This window comes from Callospermophilus lateralis, chromosome 16, assembly GCF_048772815.1.
Source record: "Callospermophilus lateralis isolate mCalLat2 chromosome 16, mCalLat2.hap1, whole genome shotgun sequence".
Lineage (NCBI taxonomy): Eukaryota > Metazoa > Chordata > Mammalia > Rodentia > Sciuridae > Callospermophilus > Callospermophilus lateralis.
This window is the reverse complement of record NC_135320.1, coordinates 30545728-30568423: the sequence shown is the minus strand read 5'-3', so window position 1 is coordinate 30568423 and position 22696 is coordinate 30545728.

Genomic DNA, 22696 nt, shown 5'->3' with positions numbered 1-22696 from the left:
CATTCCATGCTTTTATAATTATGCCATAGTATATTCTATTGTCATGTATAACTAAAAAGAATCAATAAACAACACACTCTAAAATAGGAATGCTAGAATTATAAGGCAGGATAGTTTGACAAAAAATAATTTCTTTCCTAAAATATTCTCAATTTTCTTTCCAAAAATTATTATCATAAAGAAAAATCTAATAATTGGTAACACTATGAACATAATCAAATCAAATTTTATGCCTAAGCTCATGATGATCTAATATCAAAATAAACAAATTTTAAAAACTAATTGAGCACAATTCCAGAAAAGCAATTAAAACTGATAAGACAATTCAGCTGCAAATGTTTACTGAAAATCAAACCCCAAAAAACAAAATTCAACAAAAATTAAATTGTGAGATAGTGGTTAAGGCAAGTGCTTAGGATTGATAGAAACAGAAAAATATCCTAACAGTCCATACTTTTCAGATGTTCCTTCTCAAGTATTTCATTAAAGATTCCTGCAGCCAGAGAAATGTAATTTGATATTTATATCTTTCAGTTCATATCCCTATCCTGAGATTCCAACTGAATGAGATCTGTTGTGTATCATGAAGCTTTAATATTTCTCCAAAGAGCCTTCTTTATTCAGCATCTTAGTTAAGTCTCAGGGAAACCTTCCAAGTCTCTGATGACTCACTGGCATATACAATCTTTCTCACCTAGAATTCTTAATTTGGAGAAGAGAGTTAGGATCAAACTGCACTGGGCTGGGTCCTAAGATCAAAGCACTGGACTCCCTGTGTATAAGCTCTCTGCTTTGTTGAGTCACAGCCTGTACTCTTTTGATAAAGGGTGAATTTTACAACACTCTTGACTGTTCAAAAATATACAGTCCAGGACATTATACTGAACATAAAAAAAAAAAAGAAAAGAAAAAAAACAGCCTCCCTGAGATTTTCTCTACCGATACACTTTGAAGGAAATAATATGTTTTGATCAAAGTATATGTTATCTGTCTCAAAAAAAAATAATAACTCTGCAAATACCATGGTACTGAAAAAAGCATTTTTAAGGTGTGAAGTTAGATTCACAGTATATCTACAGAATTCAGTCTACCAGGCATACACCATATATTTAGGTGTACAAGTGTTCCAAAGAATGGAAATAAGATACAATCCCTGTCCTCAAGGAGCTCACATTTTGGTAAGAACTAGTTGAACAAAAAAAATACCAATGATACAACGGATTGGTTAGAACAGATGGGTAGTGGGCTGACAATCATGAATATATCCAGCCTCTCCCTGTCCCTGCCTACGAAGGAGGGTTCTGTATTTGTCTACTTTGGTGCCTTTCTTTCTCTCCTCTCTAAGTAGTGGAATACCTGTCAGGCGAGCTTTTATGCTTTTGAGATGAAATATTGTGAGAAGAATAAAAAGGGAAGATAATAAAATGAATGCAGGGAGGATGACCAATGGAGTAATTTGGGACAAGAGAATTTCGAGTCAGTTACGGTGCCTCACAAGAGGGCAACATATTAGGGATAGGGAGAAAGAAGATTTGTGTAAGGGTTTTGGGGAACTATGAGTCTCCTTGAGGTGTTTTCAAAAACAAAAATGTTACTTTGGCTTGAAGGACTTCTTGTATGCTTTCAATCGCTCTACTGCATTGGAACTAAATCATACAGGTCACGGGTAATCCTTTATAGAATTTACTGAAGGATACAAAAGAAGTGTTACAGAGTAAAACTGAAGCAAAAAGTAAGCTGCATATTCCACAGTACTTGAGGGACTAGGAACTTTATAGATGCAAGAATGCATCACCCGAGCCCTGGGGAATGGGTAGAAGCCAACCATAGAGAGTGAGGGGCAGATGGCAGGTAAAGGAGAGGAGAGTGAGCACAAGGTGGAGAAAAAGGTGAAATGCCTGGAGACAGAGGGGAAAATCATAAAAGGAAAGAATTACTGTCAAGACAGACTTGGGGATTTTCAGGTTTTATATATATATAAAGTTTTGTCACTATATAAAATCACTACAAATGACACAGGCACATACATTTGGGCTATTATTTCTGTAAAATAGATTTATAAAGGTGGGTCAAAGAGCCTGTGTGTAGCTTTTTTTAATTACAGCATTATAATTGTACATAGTATATGGATTCCTTTTGACCAAACTGTACATATAAGGCATTTGATTTCAATCCCAATTCCCACCTCTTTTCCTTCCTTCCTCCCTCCCACTCTTCTCTCTCTACGAATATTCCTTTCACTCCTTTATTTATTTATTTATTTACTTATTTTTTGTTGGTACTTCCTACATATACATAAAGGAGATGTTCTCCTTGGTAAACTTATGTATGTATATTAGATTCATTCTCCATTTCTTTTCCTTTTCCTCCCTCTCTCCCTCCCTCCCTTTTATTCTCCTTCTTCTACTCCACTGATCTTTCCTATATTTTCATGATACACAATCCCCTCCCCTACTGCCTTCTTTGCCTTATTTTGCTCTAGCTTCCACTAGGAGAGAAAACATTCAACCCTTGACTTTCTGAGTCTAGCTTATTTCACTTAGCATGATTTTCTCCATTTCTATTAATTTACCAGCAGGCACCATTATTTTATCCTTCTTTATGCCTGAGTAAAACTCCATTGTGTATGGATACCACATTTTCTCAACCCATTCATCTCTTGATGGGCATCTGGGTTGATTTAATAATTTGGTTATTATGCTGCTTGTAAACACTGAAGTGGCTGTATCATCATAGTAATGCTGATTTTAGTTCTTTTGGACAAATACCAAAGAGTGGAATAGCTGGGTCATATGGTGGTTCCATTCCTAGTTTTTTAAGGAATCTCCATAGTGTTTTTCCAAAGTGGTTGTACTAATTTGCTGTCCCACTAAACAACCTTTCCCCTCACATCCTCACCATCATTTATTATTCATATTCTTGGTAATTGCCATTTCTACTGAAGTGAGATGAAATCTTACTTCAGTTTGATTTGCAGTTTTGATTTGCATTTCCCTGATTGCTAGAGATGCTGAAAATATTTTTATATATTTGTTGGCCATTTATGTTTCTTCACTTGGAAAACTTCTGTTTAGTTTTTTTCCCCTTTATTGATTGGGGTTATTTTTTTATTTTTTGGCTTTGAGGTTTTTGAATGCTTGGTATATTCTAGATATTAGTCCCCTGTCAAAGGAGCTAAAGTTTTTCTCTCATTCCTTAGGCTCACTCTTCACTCTCTTAATCATTTCCTTTGCTGTGCAGAAGCATTTTATTTTGATCACATCCCACTTATTGCATAGCAAAGGAAATGATTAAGATATTAACATATCTTAATGATTAATATATTAGCATATATTTTTGGCTCCTTTGTCAATATCAGATGGCTGTATTAATGTGGGTTTATTTCTGTGTTTTCTATTCTATTCCACTGGTTAGTCTTCATGTCTATTTTGATGAAGTCCCATGGGGTTTTTTTTGTTGTTGCTGTTTTTTTTTTTTTTTTTTTTTTTTTTTTTACTGTAGCTCTGTAGTATAATTTGAGATCAGGTATTGTGATACCTCCTGCATCACATTCTTAAACAGAATTGCTTTTGCTATTTTGGTTCTCTTATTCTTTAAAATGAATTTAAATACTGTATTTTTTTTCAAATTCTGTAAAGATTGTCATTGGTCTTCTGATGGGATTTGCATTGAATTTTTATATTGATTTAGGTAGCATGTTCATTTTGACAATATTAATTCTGTCTACCCAAGAACACAGGAGATCTTTCCATCTTCTGAGGTCTTATTCAATTTCTTTTTTAAAAAATTTTTATTATTGGCTGTTCAAAACATTACATAGTTGTTGACATATCATATTTCACACATTTGATTCAATTGGGTTATGAACTCCCACTTTTACCCCGTATACAGATTGCAGAATCACATCGGTTACACATCCACTGTTTTACATATTGCCATACTAGTGTATGTTGTATTCTGCTGCCTTTCCTAACCTCTACTATACCCTCTCTCCTCCCCTCCCCTCCCCTCTTCTCTCTCTACCCCATCTACTGTAATTCATTTCTCCCCCTTGTTTTTTTCCCCTTTCCCCTCACTTCTTCTTGTACTTAATTTTGTATAACAATGAGGGTCTCCTTCCATTTCCATGCAATTACCCTTCTCTCTCCCTTTCCTTCCCCCCTCTCATTCCTGTTTAATGTTAATCTTCTTCTTATGCTCTTCCTCGATACTCTGTTCCTAATTGCTCTCCTTATATCAAAGAAGACATTTGGCATTTGTTTTTTAGGGATTGGTTAGCTTCACTTAGCATAATCTGTTCTAATGCGATCCATTTCCCTGCAAATTTCATGATTTTGTCATTTTTTAATGCAGAGTAATACTCCATTGTGTATAAATGCCACATTTTTTTTATTCATTCATCTATTGAAGGGCATCTAGGTTGGTTTCACAGTCTAGCTATTGTGAATTGTGCTGCTGTGAACATCGATGTAGCAGTATCCCTATAGTACGCTCTTTTAAGGTCTTCAGGGAATAATCCAAGAAGGGGGATAGCTGGGTCAAATGGTGGTTCCATTTCCAGCTTTCCAAGAAATCTTCATACTGCTTTCCAAATTGGCCACACCAATTTGCAGTCCCACCAGCAATGTACAAGTGTACCCTTTTCCCCACATCCTCACCAGCACTTGTTGTTGTTTGACTTCATAATGGCTGCCAATCTTACTGGAGTGAGATGGTATCTTAGGGTGGTTTTGATTTGCATTTCTCTGACTGCTAGAGATGGTGAGCATTTTTTCATGTACTTGTTGATTGATTGTATGTCCTCTGAGAAGTGTCTGTTCAGGTCCTTGGCCCATTTGTTGATTGGGTTATTTGTTTTCTTATTGTTTAATTTTTTGAGTTCTTCGTATACTCTTGATATTAGGGCTCTATCTGAAGAGTGAGGAGTAAAAATTTGTTCCCAGGATGTAGGCTCCCTATTTACCTCTCTTATTGTTTCTCTTGTTGAGAAAAAAAAACTTTTTAGTTTGAGTAAGTCCCATTTGTTGATTCTATTTATTAACTCTTGTGCTATGGGTGTCCTATTAAGGAATTTGGAGCCCGACCCCACAATATGTAGATCGGAGCCAACTTTTTCTTCTATCAGACGCAGAGTCTCTGATTTGATATCAAGCTCCTTAATCCATTTTGAGTTAACTTTTGTGCATGGCGAGAGAAAGGGATTCAGTTTCATTTTGTTGCATATGGATTTCCAGTTTTCCCAGCACCATTTGTTGAAGATGCTATCCTTCCTCCATTGCATGCTTTTAGCCCCTTTATCAAATATAAGATAGTTGTAGTTTTGTGGATTGGTTTCTGTGTCCTCTATTCTGTACCATTGGTCCACCCGCCTGTTTTGGTACCAGTACCATGCTGTTTTTGTTACTATTGCTCTGTAGTATAGTTTGAAGTCTGGTATCGCTATACCGCCTGATTCACCCTTCCTGCTTAGCATTGTTTTTGCTATTCTGGGTCTTTTATTTTTCCATATAAATTTCATGATTGCTTTCTCTATTTCTATAAGAAATGCCATTGGGATTTTGATTGGCATTGCATTAAACCTATAGAGAACTTTTGGTAATATCGTCATTTTGATGATGTTAGTTCTGCCTATCCATGAACAGGGTATATTTTTCCATCTTCTAAGATCTTCTTCTATTTCTCTCTTTAGGGTTCTGTAGTTTTCATTGTATAAGTCTTTCACCTCTTTTGTTAGGTTGATTCCCAAGTATTTTATTTTTTTTTGAGGATATTATGAAAGGAGTGGTTGTCCTCATTTCCATTTCAGAGGATTTGTCGCTGATATACAGGAATGCCTTTGATTTATGCGTGTTGATTTTATATCCTGCCACTTTGCTGAATTCATTTATTAGCTCTAGTAGTTTCTTTGTAGACCCTTTTGGGTCTGCTAGGTATAGAATCATGTCACTGCAAATAGTGATAATTTAAGTTCTTCTTTTCCTACTTTTATGCCTTTAATTTCTTTCGTCTAATTGCTCTGGCCAGTATTTCGAGAACTATGTTGAACAGAAGAGTGAGAGAGGGCATCCCTGTCTTGTTCCAGATTTTAGAGGGAATGCCTTCAATTTTTCTCTGTTCAGAATGATGCTAGCCTGAGGCTTAGCATAGATAGCTTTTAGAATATTGAGGTATGTTTCTGTTATCCCCAGTTTTTCTAGAGTTTTGAACATAAAGGGATGCTGTACTTTCTTGAATGCTTTTTCTGCATCTATCGAGATGATCATATGGTTCTTATCTTTAAGTCTATTGATGTGGTGAATAACATTTATTGATTTCATCTTACTCAATTTCTTTCTTTAGTGTTCTATATTTTTATTGTAGCCATCTTAATTTCTTTAGATTACTTTCTAGGTTTTTTCTTTTTTGATATTGTGAAGAAGTTAGTTTTCTAATTTCTTTTTCAGCTGAATTGCTGTTATGAGGGTTGATCTTGTGTCCTGCTACTTTGCTAAATTTATTTATCAGCGTTAGGAGTCTTATGGTGCAATTTTTTGGGTCTTATAGATATAATATCATGTCATCTTCAAACAGTGATACTTTGATTTCTTATTTTCTTATTTGTATCCTTTTGATTTTCTTCTCTTGTCTAATTGCTAGAATTTAAACAAGTTTATTGAAAAGAAGTGTTGAGATTGGACATCTCTGTCTTGTTCTTGATTTTAGAGGAAAAACTTTGAGTTTTGAGTTTTTCTCCAGTATTATGTTGGTTTGGGGTTTGTTGTATATAGACTTTATAATATTGAGATAAGTTCTTTGTATCCCTAGTTTCTTCCATGTTTTAACATGAATGGTTGTTATATTTTATCAAAGTGCCGCAGTCTGGCTGCAGCAAAATAACCGGGGTGGTGGGGGGGGAGGGAGTGACGAGCAACTTGTGTAGATTGATACAGCAGGAGTGGGAGCCGTTTATTGTAGGACAGGAGGGGTATATATACATTCCACACAGCTTATCTTAATTAACATAAACTAGATATAGCAGTCAACCAATAAGGAATCTCCACACTTAATGGCTCGCTGGCGTTACTTCACAAACCACTCCCTCTGCAAAATGCCAGGTGCCATCTTGACTTGTTTACAGACTCTAACATCAAAGGTCTTTTCTGTATCTATTGAAATGATCATATGATTCTTGTTCTTGATTCAATTTATGTGATAAATTACATTTATTGATTTACATATGTTGAACTAATCTTGCATCCCTGGGATGAAGCCCACTTGGTCATAGTGTATTATCTTCTTAGTAAGTTTTTTAATATAGTTCGCTATTATTTAATTAAGGATTTTTGCATCTATGTTCATCAAGGAGATTGTTCTGTAGTTTTCTTTCCCAGAGGTGCCTTTGCCTGGTTTTAGAATCAAGGTTATTCTGGCTTCATAAAAGTTATTTAGAGTGTTCCTTCCCTTTGAAATTCATGGAATAATTTGAGAAAGAGTGGTTTTAGTTCTTTAAAGATCTTGTAGAACTCAGCTGAGAATTCATTTGGTTATGGGCTTTTCTATGTTGGCAGACTTTTAATTGCTGTTTCAATTTCATTACTTGATGTTGATCTGTTTAAGTTTTCTATAACTTCCTCGCTCAATTTGGGCAGGTCAAAGTTTTCAATGTTTTCTAAATCTTGCCATTTATTGGAGTATAAACTTTCAAAATAGTTTCTAATGATCATATGAATTTCGGAAGTATCTGTGGTAATATCTCCTTTATCATCTCTAAATTTGTTGATTTGTATCTTATCTTACTTTTTGTCAGTTTGGCTAGGTGTTTACCAATCTTATTTATCTTTTAAAAAAGCTAACTCTCTGTTTCATTGTTACTGTGTTATTGTTGTTTTTCTTCTTAATTTCATCTTTGATTTTATTATTTCCCATCTTCCACTGATTTTGGGTGAGTTTGTTCTTCCTTTTGTAAGGCTTTGAGGTGGAAAATAAACTTATTTATTTAGGACCCCCTCTCTATTTTTTTGGTGTAGGTACTCAATACAATAAAATCTCCTCTTTATACTATTTTTATACTATCCCAGATATTTAGATATGTTATATGTCTGTTCTTATTAATTTCTAAGAATTTCTTGAATTCTTCTCTGACCCAGTCTTCATTTAAAAGAATATTGGTTAATCTCAATGTGTTTATGTGGTTTCTTTTATATTTCTTGCTATTGATTTCTAGTGTTCAATAGAATGCCTTGAATTACATCAATTTCTTTCTGTATTTGCTAAGATTTATATTGTGTCTAGAATATGGTCTATTTTGGAAAAGGTTCAATAACTGTTTTGAGGTGAAATATTCTGAAGATGTCTATTAGATACATTTGATTTATAGTATTATTTAGGTTAGATTTATCTTTATTGATTTTATGCTTTGATGACCTGTCTTTTGGTAATAAGGGTGTGTTGAAGTTACCCAGTATTATATATTGGGGTCATTCCAGGATTTAATGTCAAGGAGTATTTTTTGATGCAATTGGGTGTGCTGATATTTGGAGCATATACATGTATTATCATTTCATCTTCTTATTGGATTGTTTTCTTTACTAGGATGTAATGACCTTGTTTTTCTCTTTTGATTAAATCAACTTTGTCACATATTAGAATGCTCCTCCTGCTTGTTTATGACTCCATTGTGTGGAGTACTTTTTCGTACTTTTACCTTCAGTCTGTGAATATCTTTGCCCATGAGATGCGTTTCTTGTAGACAGCATATGGTTGTTTTTTTTTTATTGTTATTCATTTTGTTAATCTATGTTTTTTAATTTGGGAGTTAAGACCATTTATATTCAGTGTTATTATGGATATGTGTCTGTGGTTCACTGCCATTTTGAGCCATTTTGATTTTTGTTTATGCTCAGTTCTGTTTTGACCCTCATTTAGATGATTAGTCTATTGATTTCCATCTACTTGGGGGATTGGGATTTGTTTTTGAGTTCCTCTGTGTGCAATTTATCTGTAAGTATTCTTTGTAGTGCTTGCTTGGTTGTCATGAATTCTTTTAATTTTTCCTTGTCATGAAAAGTTTTTGTATCCCCTTCAAATATGAAGAAGAGCTTTGCTTAATATAGCAATCTTGGCTGGCAAATGTTTTCTTTTAGTTTTTAGAGTATCTCATTCCAGGCCCTACTTGATTTAGCATCTGAATTGAGAAATCAGAAGTGAGCCTTATTGGTTTGCCTATAAATGTGACCTGATGTTTCTCTTTTACATAAATAGTTTTTTCCTTATATTCTATGTTGTGCATTTTGATTACGATGTGTCTTGGAGAATTTTTCTTCTGATCAGGACTCTATGGGGTCCTGTATGCCTGCTGTATGTGGATATATATCTTGTTTCTGATATGAGGGAAAATTTTCTGTGACTGTTTCATTGAAAATGTTCTCAATGCCTTTAGCTTGTATAACTATGTTCTCTTCTAGCCCAATTATTCTCAGACTCGGTCTCTTGATGTTGTCCTAGAGTTCATGAGTTCATGTATATTCTGGTCATGTTCTATTATTTTTCTCCTTTTATTGTAATCTGTGTAGTCAAATATATATATATTTATATATACTATATATTGACTTCAAGGCCTCAGGTTCTCTCTTCAAGTGCTGAAGTTCTATTTTCTACAAAACCTATTCTGTTGGTGATGCTTTTAAATGATTTGTTAATTTGATTCATTTATTCTTTCATTTCCAGGTGTTCTTATTGGTTGATTTTCAATATTTTTATTTCTTTATGGAACTGGCCTTTCGTCTTTTATTGTTTTAGTCATTTTTAAATTTTTGCTGCTGTGACTAAAAGACCAAGTGAGAAGAACAATTTTTGAGGAGACAAAGTTTATTTGGGGGCTCACAGTTTCAGAATTCTTGCTCCATAGACAGTTGGCTCCTTGGGCCTCAAAATGAGGCAGAATATCATGGCAGAAGAGTGTGGTGGAGGAAAACAACTGACATGATGATCAGAAGGAGGGAGGAAGGGAGGGAGGGAGAGAGAGAGAAAGAGAAAGTGACTCCATGACTCCACTTTGCAAATAAAAAATATATTCCCAAAAGGCATAGTCACACTCTATCTGCCTTCAGTTACATTCAATTAATCTCTATTAGGTGATTAATTCAATGATTGCATTAATTACACTGATTGTGAATTTGGGGCTGAGGTTTGTTTGCCTATTTCCTCATGTGTCAGAGGTCCTGGATTTGCACATCAATTGAGGTGAATTCCCCTTCCTCTTTTATGCATGTGTCCTTTTGTGTGTAGTTATTTTTTTATTCTAGAATTCCTTTCTGTTTTGGGTATGAGTAGATATTGAGAGGTGGGACCCGAAGGTCTCCTCTGGGTTTTCTTCCTTAGGGCCTGGTTTTGGGTTTGGAGTTTGTGTCTCCCTAGGTGTTTGAATTGAAGTAATGTTTAAGCTCAAGTGTGGCTAGATTGTGTGTAGGTGGGTAAGATTCACTATTGTTTAGCTGAGTTGTATTTCTTGCCGGAAGGATCCTTTGTGGTCTTGAAGTGTCCCAATCACTTTCAGCTCCTCTTAAAGGGAGGAGGAGCCAGGAATAGAACAAATGTCAGCCACAGATGTGTAGTTTTGAGATAAATGTCCACTGTCTACTTTGATCTCTGTAACACCAGTTGCTATTTATGTAGGCATGGTGGGGTCAGGATTTGATATCAGGGCCAGCAACACAAAACTGGACTAGATCAGTTATTCAAAATATATGTCTACTGTGTCATCCACTGTATTAATAATCACAACAGCACAAAAGGGTATGAATTACATAAACCATATAATTATATTATTTATTGGGATTATAGTTTCTAAAGCTCAGAGAAGATAAAGTGGTAAAATAAGAGAAAGTTTGAAATATTTTTAAAAATAATCAAACTATAGACAGGTGGTAGTTGGCAGATGTTGCTGTAAAGAAGGACTAAAAGATTGACAAGGTAATAGTGAAAGAGAGGACATGGGAACAGAAAAAATCTGGTTTTTAATGGGGAAGAGCAGGATGGAGGGAGATAAGAGGGATGAGAACAAACCCTCTTATCTGGTTTGTATTGACAAACCAGCTCCTATAAGGTCTAAGCATCTCCATCCCACATATAATTGAACCCTACCTCAGACAAAAGAAGGATAAATAATAAACTGGTACAGGAGGAAGCAATAAATGTGAAACTAAAATTATATGATTATACACATATTTTTCACGTCTACTTACATAGTACATACCCTCCGACCACATGCACCCATACATGAACACAAAATCATACATAATAGAAAAAAGTAAAAAGTAGCACAATAAATAAAAAAGTTGAAAAACATTTTAAAAATAGTTAAATTTTAAAAAATAATAAAAGATTGATTAAAATGGGAATATGAAGGAAAGAAAAGAAAAAAGAAATGATGAGAAAAAATAAGAAATTGAAATAAAATAAGTGAAAAATCTGGCTGAGAAATAAAGGACTTATTTCCCCTGAGGCTGCCAAAACTGTTGGCAGGGATGGATTTTCATTCTTGGTATTTGTTTTTTTTTTTTTTTTTTTTTGGTTCTGTAACCTTTAGGTTGAGGATTGGATGTTGTTAACCTCAATGCCTATGTGTTCCTCTCTTAGTCCCCAGCCTTTGTGGCTAGGAGGCAATTCTGGTTGTAGTAGACCTAAGCTTTCAGTCTCTCAGTATACAGTGGCTTAGCACAGTTTGCGTATTGACAAATTGTGTGTTTGACAAATCAGAGTTCTCAACTGGAGACTCCAGTAGTTGGAGTTTAGTCTTGATGAAACTTCGGAACTCTGTGAGTGAGCGTTCAAGAATCATTCTGTGCCCTCCATGTCTGCAGGATATGTGGAACTCTAGCATTTCTGATAAAATTCACTTCTAGGGTAAAGGGACAAAATCTTCACAAGTTTCACCCTCATGACTATGAATATGAAATACTGGGAATCTGTCCTAGAGTACAGATACTCTGTCCACTGTAAGGTCACAAGCAATGGGAGCTTTCTCCCTTGGGATCCAGATCTGAGTTGCTCAGGCAAATTTTTCTTTGTGTCTATTTCAGTCTCTGTTTTCAGGTGCCTTCTGGGAACTTTTTGGGTCAGCTTCAGGGGTTCTCTATATGATCTTCTGTCCCAGGAGGCAGGAAGGAGCTTGGGCAGGGGAAGGGGGACTGCTTTGTAGGAGGTGGGAGCCTGGGGGAGGACTTGAGAGCACACTCTCTGGGCTGCAAAACTGCAGAAGGCGGCCACTCTCTCCAGTACCAGTAGCTGGAGTGCTAGGGTTTCTTGGCAGGGAGAATGCAGCAGGTGGTCACTTTCTCTGCTAGGCAAGTGTGTGTTTTCCCTGGCAGTGGGGAGCGCCATCTTGGTGGCTTTCCCTGGGAGCCTGGCAGCCTTATTCCATGCCCAGATCACATCCTCTCCCATGTGAGTTATTTCTGGATTTGTTTTGACTGATTTGCTTACCCTACCAAATCTATCTATTAAAATCAGCCTTCCTCTCCAATCCACAGGTTACTCCGTGTCAACTTTTCTTTTTTTTTTTATTGGTCATTCAAAATATTACAAAGCTCTTGACATATCATATTTCAGACATTTGATTCAAGTGGGGTATGAACTCCCATTTTTACCCCGTATATAGAGTGCAGAATCACATGGGTTACGCATCCACGTTTTTACATATTGCCATACTAGTGACTGTTGTATTCTGCTGCCTTTCCTATCCTCTACTATCCCCCCTCCCCTCCCCTCCCATCTTCTCTCTCTACCCCATCTACTGTAATTCATTTCTCTTCCTTGATTTTTTTTCCCTTTCCCCTCACATCCTCTTATATGTAATTTTGTATAACAATGAGGGTCTCCTTCCATTTCCATGCAATTTCCCTTCTCTCTCCCTTTCCCTCCCACCTCTCGTCCCTGTTTAATGTTAATCTTTTTCTCATGCTCTTCCTCCCTGCTCTGTTTTTAGTTGCTCTCCTTATATCAAAGAAGACATTTGGCATTTGTATTTTAGGGATTAGCTAGCTTCACTTAGCATAATCTGCTCTAATGCCATCCATTTCCCTGCAAATTCCATGATTTTGTCATTTTTTAGTGCTGAGTAATACTCCATTGTGTATAAATGCCACATTTTTTTTTACCCATTCATCTATTGAAGGGCATCTGGGTTGGTTCCACAGTCTAGCTATTGTGAATTGTGCTGCTATGAACATCGATGTAGCAGTATCCCTATAGTAAGCTCTTTTAAGGACTTCAGGGAATAGTCCGAGAAGGGCAATAGCAGCTGGGTCAAATGTTGGTTCCATTTCCAGCTTTCCCAGGAATTTATTTTAAAATTTCTTTATCTGCTGGTCATGCCGTCTTTGTTTGCTGCACTGCCCTCCCCTTTCCTACCTCACTGTCACCCACACTGGTACCAACCCTGGTGCTTCTTTAATGTATTATTTCTTATGTTCATGTTTCTGACTTCTGTGACCCTATAAGTTTTTTTTTCCCCTAGTATTAAGTTTTGGTGAGTTCCACTAGTCACCCACCTCTCAGAGAAGCCATCTTCCTGCTTTATAAGTCTGGTCTTGAGGGGCTTCTGGGGCATCCATCCTTCTTCTAATCTACCCTCTTTCTCTGAGTATAGTTTATTTTAATGCATATTTCCAGAAAGCATCCTCAGAAGTTTGAAGCAATTCACACCCTGACCATCAGAATCTTGGGGAGGATTCCTACTGGCTTGGTGAGGTGACACATTGGGAGACCATCACTGTGACAGATTGACAGATGGTGTACGGGAGACCCTTACCCACCAGGCTAGGATTCGCCTTATCATCCTAGTTCATTGTGCATCTTCAGTTCGAAGAAATTTCCAGGCACATGGTATGTATGCTTTGTACATATTACTGAATGAATGAATGAGAATGAATAAAGAATATGGATGGCAAAACCAAAAGTTGCACTAGGTACAGAGCTATTGGGGAAAAAATGTAAAATGTATACAAGAACAGTTGGATAAAGAAGGTAAAAGAAAGAGAAGAATAGAGGAAAATTTTGAACAAATTACTTATGAATTTATTCAACTTTTAAGATTTTTTGTGTATCATCTAGATACACAAAAGCACATCCATACGTGTATATCAACAGGTTTACACAAATGGAAAGCAGCCACATTTTAAAGAAACCATCAGATCAGGTATAAATTACATCTAAAGAACTGAGAGACTAGTTACATAAATGGAATCAATTATATAAATGCAATCTCTTTTATGGAGCAGTTGTATTCATTGGTTCTTATTGTCAAATACCACCTATTCTTACTGCTGAATTATTTTCCATATACTACAAATAGATCACAATGTATTTACCATTCTATTTCTGCTGGCCATTTGGTTAATTTCAGATAGTACTGATAGCAGCAATCTACCATATCTGCTATGAGTTTCTAGCACTTTTCTCGTGGTGAACAAATGCTTACATTCCTACTGGGGATTGTATCATCTTTTAAAAAAAGAAAGATGATAAAACATCATGTTCCTGAATCCTTCTTTTCATTCCCCCCCAAACATAGATAAGTAAAAAAAGAACATCAAAAGTGAGTCTGGTTGGAATGTCCAAATACTTATTATCTTGAAGGACACTGGCTCCCTCATGTATGCCAGCAGCTAGAGCAAGGTACTTTTTCTGTAGATAGATACTTTCTTGCAGGCACACCAGGACAGCTGCTCCTTGGGATGCTGGTCATACAAACTGGTGCTAAATTGATGCTGCTTCTCTATCATAGCCTATAAAGCACCCCTCCCCATAATAACAGGCAACAGATGCAGTACCCTGGAGAGTAAAGTGCTCCTCCAGGTAGTGCTCCAGGGCAAAGCATGGAGAAAGATAGGAGGTGGGACTTTCTGGTGAGGCATTGGAGGCATTGCATGAAATGCCTGTTCTGTCACCACGGGGCTTTCCCAGGAAGCCTTTCTCAGATCGATATCTCATTCCCAGGTGTCTTCCTCAGTCTCTTGGCAACTGATCCCACTGTTCCAGTACAACTGGGCAAAGGACTGTACAATATAAACATAGGAATGGAATTGCTGGATCATAGGATTTTCATGTATTTAGTGTTAATGAATACTGACAAAGACCAAACTAACTGCATGGACTCATTTTTCTACTAAGAGTAAGAGAATTCCTGCAGGCTCCACACTCCCACCAGAATTTGGTATCATCCTTCTTTTTCATCTGGTTGTTCTTTCAGGTGCATAGTGATACTTTAATTTATGTTTTACATTTGAGTATTTCCCTGAGCTAACGATGTTCACATGTTTATTTGCCCTTTGAATACTTTCTGTTTCAAGTGGCTATTGGAAATTTTATCCATTTCTCTATTAAGTTAAATGTCTTTTTCTTATTGATTTCTGCAATTAAAAATACATTCTAGATATAAATTCTGTTGCCATATTGTAAATATTTTATCTCATTCTATCAATTGCTTTTTCAGTCTCAATAAAAATCCTTGATTTTAATACAGTGTAGTATAATTTAGTGCAAATCTGTGTTTAAATATATATATGAAATGAAATATATGTATAATTTTAATAATGAAATATATACATATATAATTTTAATCATTTATAAATGTATAGACTCCTAGTGTTTAGTACATTCACATTATAGTGAAACAGATCTCCAGAACTTTTTATCTGAAACTCTGCACTGATTCAGCATCAATATCCTACACCTTCCACCTTCCACCTCCTGAGAGCCACATTCTATTTTGTATGAATTCGACCACTTCAAATACTTCATATAACTGGAATCAGACAGTATTTGTGTTTCTTTGTGGTTGACTTATTTAATTTATCCCAATATCTTCAAGGTTCATCCATGTTGTAACATGTGGCATTGTTTTCTTCCTTTTTAAGGCCAAATCATATTCCACTGCACATCGAGATCACAGCTTGTTTACCCATTCGTCCACTGATGGATGCTTGAATTGCTTCTGCTTGTTGGCTATTATGAATAATACTGCAATGATCTTAGGTTTGCTAATACCTCTTCAAGAGTCTGCTGAAATTCTTTTGGAAATATACCCAGAAGTTGGTTTCTGGGTCTCATGATATTTCTATTTTTAACTTTTTGAGAAACCTCCATACTATTTCCAAAAGAATTGTTGTATTTTACAGTTCTACCAACTGTGCATCAAAGTTCCAATTTCTTCACACACTTGCCAATGCTTGTAATTTTCTGTTTTATTTTTTAATAGTAATAATACTAATGGGTATAAACCATATCTCATTGTGGGTTTCATTTGCCTTTCTCTGATGATTGTTGATGTTAGCCTTTTAATATCTTTTAAAAGACATTGTTGACTACTCAAGGATTACAAAGATGTTCTATTAGGGTTTCTTCTAAAAACCCTAATTTTGTTTTATTTTGTTATTGTTAACATTTAATATTTAGATCTTTTTTTAAAAGAGAGAGGTGAGAGAGAGAGACAGACAGAGAGAATTTTTAATATTTATTTTTTAGTTTTTGGCGGAAACAACATCTTTGTTTGTATGTGGTGCTGAGGATCGAACCCAGGCCGCACGCATGCCAGGTGAGTGCGCTACCGCTTAAGCCACATCCCCAGCCCAATATTTAGATCTTTAATTAATTTGGAATTGACTTTTGGTTATGGTGTTAGGTAAGGGTCAGAGTATCTATAGCTTTATATTTATCTGTATGTTACCTATGTAACACTGAAGTTTCACTATGCTACGTATCCATCTGTATTTTCCTTGTTTTTATATATAACAAATTCACATAGGAACTTGTTCCTCTGCAGTGCAGACACCCTAGTCACAAATTAGGTGACTGTTTAAATGTGGGTCTGCTTCTGCACTCTGTTGACCTCTGTTGTGCAGTTTGTCTGCTCTTGAGCTTGTTACTGTCTTAGTAGATTTATAACATTCATAATCTCTAAATTTATAAAATTTATAGTGTTCTATATATTTTATAGTATAATCTACCAATTTTATTAATCTCCTCCAAAATTGGCCTTGGATATTTTTGATGCTTAGTATTTCCAAATGACTTTTGATCATTTTGTATTCTGATCTCTGAAAAGGATATATTTATGAAGTTTTTAAAGATCTCTGATAGCTTTCAATGATATTTTTTACATACTAGTGTGAACATCTTGCACATTTTATTTAGAATTTGTTTATAAATATTTGATGGTTTGATGTTATTATAAATTATTTGTTTAAGATTTTCATTTTCTCTTTCCTGATAATATGTAGAAATGCAATTAATTCTTTTCTATTGGCTTTGTATCCAGAAACTTTGCAAAATTTACCTAACAATTCTAATAGTATATCTGTAGGTTTTGAGTAGATTTTCTACATATACAACCACATTGTCTTAAATAATGTCTTAAATAATGTCTCATTATGCTTTTTATTTATTTTTCTTGCCTCATTATACTAGCAAAATTTCTGGTAAACAGTTGAGTATAAGTGATTATATGTGTTCTTATTGTTTCTCAGAGAAACTTTTCATGATTTCATCATTGAATATACCATTAACTGTAGTTGTTAATTTTCAGATATTTCTTTGACAGGCTAAATTTACCTTCGCTTTTTACATTGCTAAGGGTTTTTTTTAAAAACAAAGAAATGTTGAACTTATTTTTTAAATTTAGTTTTTAGTGGTGGACGGACACAATATCTTTATTATATTTATCCATTTTTATGTGGTGCTGAGTGTAAGGGTCCGGCAAAGCATCGGAGGAAGAGACCACCAAGAGACTAACTTTATGCAATAAGCAGGAGGGAGTTTATTGAGGATCCGATTCAGCGCGCTGAGGCTCCAGGCAGGCTGGCTCAAGAAGGGAGAGCAGCCCAGAGCCCAGAACAGAGGTCAAGTAGTGCTTAAGTACACTTTTTGGGGAGGGTGGGGGCTTTGCATACATCAGAACAAATCATCATGAGGCGTGGGAAAACTGAACAACAACTCTGAGACATGATTAGTACATTCATTGGCGGGAACAGATTGGGCAGGGGTGATTGGTCACCCCTAAGCGGGGTACACATTCAAACTGATTGGTTTAGGTCCTGCAATGCCTATGTGCCAGGCTCCACAGAATCCCAAGTTATTAGACAACCTGGGAGTCAATGGAAATATTTACTGGGCAGTTTGGGTATTGTCCTAACAGCTACAGGGATTTCAAGTTTTGGGGGTAGCAGAGGAATTTAACAATACTTGGTTTTTTACTCTTTAACCCAGGCCTCGAAGCTTTACAATGCCTGGTCTTTTACACTTTAACTCAGGCTTTGCAGTTTAGAAGCAGCTTAAAAATTTTACCCTTACACTGAGGATCGAACTTGGGGCCTCACACATGCTAGGCAAGCGCTCTACTGCTGAGCCACAACCTCAGCCCCTAAATGTTGAATTTAATCAAATGCTTTTCACACAATTAATAATCCACCCATATAATTTTTCTCAGTTATACTTCCCGATTTAAAAAAAATATTTTTGTTGACTATTAACTCTACTTCTCATATCACATAAAGATCAGACATAACCAGCCTAAAGAGAGGATAATTCATTCCTTCACCAAGGGAAGTTCTATGTCATCCTTCAAGTGTAATTTCAGATCTTGTTCTTTTGGCTCAGACCATGTATTTATGGACTGGAAAATGTGTTATGGATTCTCTCTCTACCAGATATACAGAATTTATTGTATCTATATTCTGGTTTGGACTTCCAGAAGCAGTGAAACTCTGGAAAATTTAACCTTACCTTTTATAGTCCACCTCTTTGCTCACTCTTTAGGACCTGGTTTTCATTCCAGTTCTTGAAATATAGATTTCTGTTTACCTCTAGGACTGGCCTCTGATGTTGTATTTTGGACTACTTGGTTCTGGGCCCATCTCCTGCATTGTTTTTGCTAACTTCTTCTTCTTGAAATATGAAGTCCATTTTTTTTTTAAATTTTAGTTGTAGATGGACACAATACCTTTCTTTTGTTTATTTATTTTATGTGGTGCTGAGTATTGAACCCAGCGCCTCGCACACACTAGGTGAGGGCTCTACCGCTGAGCCACAACCCCAGCCCTGAATCCCATTTTTATACCCAGCTCTATGTTGGCAGGATCTCTCAGCATAGTTTGTCAACACCCTCCAGACTTGCGGGCTGACTCACTCCTCATGGATCAGATCCTTTGTAAATAAATGCAGCTGTTGCTTGGTGTCCACATGGGAAAGGTTCTGGGACCCCCCCAAATCCATGGGTGCTCAAGTTTTTTTATATATAATGCCATAGTATTTGTATATAACTGACAAATATCTTCTCATAAATAATGTCTAGATGATTTATAATACCTAATATAACTTAAATGCTACTCAGAGAGTTGTTTATACTGTATGTTTTAGGAAAAAGAAGAATGTCCGTACATGTTTACCACAGATGTAATATTTAAAGAATATTTTGGATCCACAGGTGTTCGAATTTGCAGATGCATGACCTATGAGTACTGAAGGCCAACTGGAGGTAACTGTGTACAGCTATGCTTCTTTGGTCATTGTAATTTTGCTGCTGGTGATTTTGGGGGAAGCCTGTTGAATAATAGAATTAAACACTAAAGACTTGTCCTCTTCTTTACTCAGTTAATTTCTGGGTTTTTTTTTTTTTTTTTTTTTTTTTACAGAAAGCTTGCAGTCTTACCTATTTTTTAGATAATTTAAAATATTTTAAGATAACCATCTGGTAGAAACTATCAGGATCACTGTGTATCCAGTTCAGAACAACAAGAAGGAAAAAAATGATCCCCATACTCTTCAAGGTCCTAGAAAGTCCTGTTCTATTCGACCAATGGAAGGATGTTCATTTTGTGTACAGACATGTCCATTCTCTCAATGAAGACATACAGAATTTGTAATTCTCTGGACCTTTCATCTGTAACTGATTACAATCAAATTCTGTGAACAAGACTGAAGGAAAATAGGAAAAAGAAGCAGGTGGGAGGTACCTTACCCTGAAAGGGTCCTATATCATATAACATTTTCAGTTAATCTCAGGGGACCACACAGACAATCAGGATTTCTTGGGAAGAGACTCAAAGGAGTCCTTACAATTATTTTCCGGAATTTCTTTGACTTTAGTCTGATTGTACAGTAAAAAGAACTAAGAGTCTCTTATGATGGTTTTTTCCCTATCATTCCCTTTTTTTGAAACAAAATAAATTTACTCGAATTCTGAAGATTCCTCCATGGGGTTACTAGGATTTATGGACATGCCAACTTCCCGGTCTGCTCAGTTTAATTCGAATATATGAGAAGTAAAAATTTGTGGGTTTTGTTTTAGTCCTACCTGTTATTTTATTTTCATTCTAACTACATACTAACTATTAAAGTGAATATATTTGAAAAATTTTACAAAGTTGAATAGGAACGTATCCATATATGAAGCTATATGACATGGCATAATTAATGTCACCATGTTTTTGTAAGTATTTAGAGGTCTTTGGTTTTGATTTTATTGTAATGACTTGACTAAAATGATGTCATTTGGCACACTGAATGGTTTTCTCTAAAGTTTTAAAAACATGTTTTCTTAGAAATTTTATGTGAACATTTTATGTGTTGAATTTTTTACTGTAAATAATACTGATACACTTTGTACTCAGAGACGAGAAGGGAATTGCTTTCTTAATAGCATATGTTTCCTATGATGGACTAGGTGTCTTATAAAAGCTAAATAAATAACAAGTATCACCTTATATTTACCTTGCTGCAGGTGAATAAATAAAGTGACAGAGAAACAAATTATTTTTCCTGCTAGCTAAGCACAGAGTCAACCTTCCTTAATAAGGTAATGAAGCAAGGAGCAATACTTTATTTGCTTTTCACCTTCAGTATGGAGCGATCACATCTCAGAGGAAGTCAGCCTCAACTCCAGAATTACAGAAAACATAGTATCATTGCTTGTATTTTCATTTATATATCCATTCCACAATTATTCCTTTGGTTCCAATTTGAATATTCTATGCTCTAAAAATGCATTAGAACCATATTACAAAAACTTATGATCAAATTTTAAGCATCTAAAGATAAGTTTTTTTTAAATCACAAAATATTTACATTGTGCATATCTGTACAGGGCTAACTGAAGACAGAATTTAAAAAATAAAACATTTCCTCTGTATTTGTTATTTTTTTCCACAGTATCATACCTGCCTGTGGGTTTTTAAAAATTTAATATGTTTTTTAAAATATAGTATATATTGTGGTTCAATACACATAACATAAAATTTGTCACTTAAATCACTTTTAATTGTTTAGTACAGTGGCATTAATTATGTATATTCATATTTCGTGTAACCATCACCACTATTATTCTTCAGAAAATTTTCATTTTCTTAGACTGAAATTCTGTGTCATAAGCAATAACTCTCCATTACTTTTTCCTCCTAGACCTTGGTAACCCCAACCTTCTTCTGTCTGAATTTGATTACTGCAGGTACTTCTTGAAAGTGGAATCATGTAATATTTTTCCTTTTGTGGCTGACTTATTCCACGTAGAATCTCTGTCAAGGTTTGTTCAGGTCATAGCATATCAGAATTTCCATTCTAGTTAACAATGAATAATATTCCATTGCACTTGTATGTCAGATTTGTTTGTCCATTTGTCCATTTGTGACATTTGGGTAATTTCAGTCTAAGTGAATAAAACTATTATAATTATGAGAATACCAACACCTGCTGGAGTAATGGGTTTCAATGCCTTTAGGGTATACCCAGAAGTAGAATTGCTGGAGGGATTGAAGGGGAAGGGAGGGAGTATGGGGTAATTAATGATGGTGAAATGTGATGATCATTACTATCTAAAGTACATGTATGAAGACACGAATTGGTGTGAATATACTATGTATACAACCAGAGATATGAAAAATTGCGCTCTATATGTAATAAGAATTGTAATGCATTCTGCTGTCATATATAAGAAAAAAATTACTTAAAAAAAGAATTGCTGGATCTATCATGGTAATTCTGTTTAAGTTTTTGAAAAACAACAATGCTGTTTTCCACAATAGTTACATCATTTTATACTCCCACCAGCAATGTACAAGGATCCAAATTCCACACATCCTTGCTAACACTGTTATTTTCTATTTGTTTGTTTGCTTAAAAGAGCCATCCTAATAGGTGTGAGGTGATTCTTATTGTGGTTTTTATTTGCATTTCCCTATAGCAATATTGAGCATTTTTTTGCGTATTTATTGGCTACTTCTATTTTTCCTTTGGATTAATATCTGCCCAAATCCTTTGCAATATTTAATTGTGTTTTGTTTTTGTTGTTCTTGATCCGTAGAAATACTTTCTATATTCTGAATACTTATTCCTTATACATACGATTTATAAATATTTCCTTCCACTTTATGTATTATCTTTTTACTCTGTATTTAGTGTACTTTGATACACACATTGTTTTTAATTTCGATGGAGTTTATTTATCTAGTTTTTCTTCTTGTTGCCTGTATTTTTATAGTCATGGCCAAGAGATCATTGGTAAACCCAACATCATAAAGTTTTCCTCCTAATTTTTTTTTTAGTTTTAGCTCTTATATTTAAATCTTTGATTGATTTTTGTACACAGTATGAGATAAGAGTCCAACTTCATTCCTTTGCCTGTGTATATTCAAATTTCCAGCATTTCCATTTGTTGTAAAGACTGACC